The 5,413-nt window shown below is 39.7% G+C and overlaps 1 long non-coding RNA gene across 1 annotated transcript; it reads right to left on the reverse strand.

The window, feature by feature from the left end:
- Positions 1-4,310: 4,310 nt before the first annotated feature.
- Positions 4,311-5,078, reverse strand: LOC115583866 (uncharacterized). Its single transcript, XR_003984440.1, has 2 exons — positions 5,026-5,078; positions 4,311-4,811 (listed from the first exon to the last, which is right to left on the reverse strand). It is a non-coding gene; the product is annotated as an uncharacterized LOC115583866 (long non-coding RNA).
- Between the last annotated feature and the right edge of the window lie 335 nt (positions 5,079-5,413).

The following is a 5,413-nucleotide window of genomic DNA, read 5'->3' on the forward strand; positions in this document are numbered from 1 at the left end:
AAACACAGTTATTTGCAGACAACAGACAGCTGGAGAGGTGTTACAATACCTCTTTTGTTCTACATGGACATGATGGGATTTTGATCATAAACATGGTCTTCCTCCAGTAAAGCTGAAGGTGCGTGCGCACATGTATGAGCTGTGATGACATATCACCACTAATATACATATAGTGAGTTTTTGCCTATTCATTCACTTAAAGTAAAACTCTCGCCAAAATGCAACCTAGGTTTTTTTTTTGTGAATGTATATGAGTTAAACCTTCATGTTAAAGCATAAGTATGACGAAAGAGCCACTTTTCAGATTTATCATATTTTTGTTTTTGGGTCAAAATAATTTTCAATGGGAGTGCTACGGGCACTTTTACAATAGCATCAAAATCACTTTTTTTAAAGGTCCCATATGATGAAAAACACGTACTTCTTCAAGAGCCTCTCCTTCTGGGTCCAATTCTGGGTCAAACTGGTTTGGTTAAACGACAGCATCTCGGCAAGCCATAGCGATAAATCCACCGTAAAACATTAGTGCATGCTACCGCTAGCGTAAGTGGCATCATCTTCCTGAGAGTGACGCATAACAGGCAAGGCTCTCCAAGTAGGCGTTGACAGACGGAGCTCATTAGCATTTAAAGGTGCAGGCACAGAAACAGCCTGCTCTCAGTAGAGCTCAGTTGAGTTACTTTTAGACAGCTGAAATTCAGGACCACGGATAGGATTGGGGCAATGCATTTCGAATACAGTGTTGTTGGACCTCTGACAGCTGTGTGAAATTGATGAAAAACACTAAGAAGGCTCGACACAACTTAAAACTTTGCTCGTAGTATCATCAGGGTCTTTACACATGAACACGAGCATTGAGAACATTGTTTTTGTACACAGAGTTTACTAAAAAGAAAGTTTTTGAACAACTCACGTTAGCATATGCTTGTTCCGCTAGCCGTCGTCATGGCAGCAGAGAAGTATCGCTCTCCAAATGCGACTTATCATGGAGGACAGTTAAGGTGGAATGCTACTGTCTTCTGGCAACAACTATCCATGCAATATCTCACGTGAATATTGTTTTTCGCTTACGACAAAACAATGAATTATCCGTGCATTTATATGGAACTAAGCTTTAGAAGCGGTCCACCTTAACTCTCCTCCATGTTAAGTTGCATTCGGAAATCGACACTTCTCCACTGGCAGGACGGCAGCTAGAGGTCGTAAGAGTGCCCATAGCACTACCATTGAAAATGATTTTGACCGGAAAACGAAAATACGGTAAATGTCAAAATTGCCGCTTTCGGTGTAATTATGCTTTTACATGAAGGTTTGACTTGGGTACAATCACAAAAAAAGCCTAGGTTGCATTTTGTTTCGCTTTAACAGAATATGACGTTAACAATACAGCATTACAGTAACACCAGTTTGTTTAACAGGTCTCCTTAAGTAAGGACTTATGCATAATTCATGTTGATTTAATGAATGAATTAATGCATGATGTATCATTAATTCCTGTTGAAGCAATATTCCAGTCGCTGTGAGTTAATGTGAGTAGTCCACACTAAATGGATAATCAATTAATGATTGTTATCTCACAGCAAATTCATGCATAATTTATATGCCACTAATTTAGACATAATAATTGAAATATAATGCTGTTTTTAGTCATGTTAGTGCTTTGGCTCTAATGATGCCAATGTCAGTCTGTCGGTCCACCACTTTGGTCCAAACTGCAAAATAGCATTGGGGAAAGTGCCCTGAAAAAGACATTCAGGGTTCCCGGAGACTCAATACTCAGCACAGTTGTCACCATAAGAAGTTCACATGTTTATGACCAGACTCTCCTATTTGGAGGTAAAAGGATGGCATGATTATAGCAGAGGACACTGTCAAGCCACTGACCACTTTAAGACTGCGTTTCATCATTTGTACTGTTAAACCACCAGATGTTTTCTGATGGACCCTGGCACTTCAACTTTGTAAGCAGGACACTATTGTATATATTTATGGAGACCTCAGTGCAGTTTTCAGCCTTACTTGTGGAGGCAAAAACTGATTATTTTTGACAGGAAGACGGGACATCTCCTGCTGTGTGAGTTTTAAACCATTCCATAAGCACATTGTCGTCACAACATCCATCCATTATCCATAACAGCGCTCATCCCTTATGGGGTTCCAGGAGGGCTGAAGCCTAACCCAGCTAACACAAAGTGAGCAGTGGGGTACATAGAGAACAAGTCACCAGTTCATCAGGACCTACACAGAAACTGGCATGTTAACAGTCAGGATTTGAACCGGTGATCTTGGCGTCCAGAGCATGGACACCAGCTCTAGGCTCAAGCCCCTGGGCCACCAAGCCAAGTCTGTCATAAAACAAATTGAAAATTCAACCGACAATATTTCCATGGTTTACAGAAGCATATATGGCGTTGGGTTGGAACTCCACAGACTTGGCCGATCTGGACTTTTCGTCTTGTGCTACAAGGCTGACATTTGTGGTTGTCTTTTTAAATACCTCAGCAACTACTTAATGTATTGCCATGAGGTCTGGTTCACACGTTCATGTCTGTCTCTGGATGAATTGTAATAATTGTGTTGATCCTCTAAATTTTATCAAAAGGGAAACACTTCACTTTGTCAGAAACATTAGTTAATGAACAATTACTCGAAAAAACAATGAAATTCCTATTGCTTGTTAATATGCTGAAGACCTAAATTAAGAAAATTAACATGGTAAAAATTACACTTGCTTAATGTTAGCATTAGCATCAGCATGTTAGCATAATGATGTAAGGGGGTGAATACTGTGTGGTTGAATTAATGTTTTGCTAAATGAGTATTAACATTAGCTGCTATCACTGAACATTCACTTCATAATGGCATCAATTAATCATTTAAGTTACCAACGAATTATAATTATAATTAATATTATAATTATATATAATAAAAGAAATATAACATACTGAACACATTTCAGTGTGTTTCCACTGTGTTGCCTGCATCGTTCCCTGAACAATGCAGAAAACACGGGCCTGCAGACCCTGCTTTATGGTACATAAACATGTTAATATATACATATACAACAAAGCCTGTAGGCTACCATGACTCATGACAGATAACTTAAACAGATATTAACTTCATATTTAGATGCCCTGCATCCTTCTACTGCCAACATACTGTATAATTAGCTTCATAAGTTCACTACTCTTCCTTTGATTCCTCCCGGCCTTCACTCAGGGTTTTTTCTTTTCTATATTGAATCTAGTGGGGAGATGATTAAGTTTGCCGTACAAGTGCGCTGCCTGCCCCAGTTATTGGGGAAGAAAGAGGGGCTCTGTATTAGTCCCTGTACCCCCCGGCTTCTCTCCCTCTCGCTCTCTCTCTGTGGCCATTAGGAACCATGACTTTCTCCAGCGTCATTAGATTAACTCCCATGCTCTGTCAGAGTGTGCAGGAAGATCATACTCATTACCCAAGCGCACAAAAGCCCCGCTTTCACCTTGTAATTTGAGTCAGACGGGCTCATCAGGGCAGGAGGCAACAGCGAGATATGGAAGTGCTGCCGCCACTATCGGCAGACATTCGTGACCTGTACCTCCTTGATTACACAGGCGGATTTAGAGTGCACGCTTGGCAGAGGCTATGATCCTGGGGACATATTAGGCACATTAGTTCCCCCAGCTTCTGCCAGTATCATGTTGCAGCGAGAGGGATTTGGTACACATTGTCACAAAGGCAAACAAGATATTTTACAATAGAGTTCCTAATAGAGTAGATGCATAACACTCATATTTCTGTCACAGTGGTGGTTTTGCTCCCTTTTCAAAAATAACACAGTGGCCTGTTTGTCCCAGTGGAACGTAAATCGAATGCACACCGGTGTCCCCGGGACAACAAACAGGAAAACAACCTGAATATCAACGAGGATCCAATCGTTTATGTAATCAGGCAGGAAATTAACAGGATCTCATTTGTTGACAAAGGAAATGGTCCGGCTCATACAAAGAGGAGAAACAGTATCAATTGCTGAGATCCTGTAGATTCATAGGGCTGCGACAACAGGCTGACTTTAACCAGGAGGCTTGTTGCAGGTTAGATTAAGGGAAGTTCATATAATATACACCAAAAATAAAGATTCCAGAGTTCAACAACAAATCTCAACCATCAGGGGTTCAGCAATAAACAACAAAAGATAGAAATTCAGAATGTTACAAAGTTTGGTCTCTAGTAAACCCTCTTCCTGAACAGGATAAAGTCATGATGCTAAATGTGCTGTCTTGTACTTACAAATATTTTTTGGGATGCAGAATAAGACGCAACAGGCCATGTAAATCACTGAAAATACTTGTTTATTTCTGGTCTGGCTCAAGAGTAATGACCAAAAGGTTTGCAGTCATCCAGAGAAGCTCAAGTTGGAAAAAACTTTTCATTGCTTATAGGACAGTTGAGTAATGATACACTCGGCTGTGAAATTACTTTCCTCTCTTGAATGTCAAACAACAGCTTAAGAGAAGTGATTGTGGCTCAGGTGATTGAAGCAGTTGGGTTTGGAAAGAAAACTTGGTTCTGAAAAATATGGAAAGTTAGAGTTCATGACACAAAGCCAAATTCAAAGCAATCATTTGTCACGAGTCTGTTTGGGGAAAATGTGTTTTTTTTTTGTTTTTTTTCTAGAGTTTTGCCTCCATATAGTTTAAGATAATTTAAAGCCTCCTCTATGGATCAGCTGGTTGATTGGAGAGGGACCTGCAGTGGTTTAAAGACGATGGAGGACCACACTTTGGATTGTTTCCACTTTTACAGCAAGGAGATTTCTCCAGAGAAGCATTCTGGGAACAGGAGAATGTGAGTTAGTTTGACACTTCACTGCCCACAATAAGCTATAAAAATTACCACATTTAAAAAAACCTCACAAACCACATAGATATTCTTATTTTATTGCACAAATTATTAATATTTATTGTATCAAGTTTGTAAATAATTGACATGCCTATACAGTTGTGTTATTTTAGTCAATAATGTTAATTAATGAAAAAAACTCACCAGCTGTCTCTCCATGGACCTGAGGACGCCCTCTACGTCTAGAACCCACATCTACAGAGAAGGGAGAAGGGAAAAGGAGAAAAGGGGGTAAACGATAAGCGATATTGAAGTATTTCATCATTTAGAAGGAGATGTTTCAAAGTGGAATTGGATCGTGCATCGCTTGATCACTGCAAGCCCAGTTCTGGGTTTCACACTAAGGTTGATTAAATCTATTGCAATCTCTAGGAAGGGTTCACTTCTAACCGACAGATTGTTTGATTGAACTGCCATGGATGGTTTTTGTTGATTAATGTTAACAACTGAGCTTAGAGGACTAACTTTCTTTTGCTTTATTTATTATTTGTAATTTTGCTTTTTTTTTATTGGTTTGAAGTGGGTGTGGATG

Source organism: Sparus aurata, chromosome 1 (genome assembly GCF_900880675.1).
Source record: "Sparus aurata chromosome 1, fSpaAur1.1, whole genome shotgun sequence".
Lineage (NCBI taxonomy): Eukaryota > Metazoa > Chordata > Actinopteri > Spariformes > Sparidae > Sparus > Sparus aurata.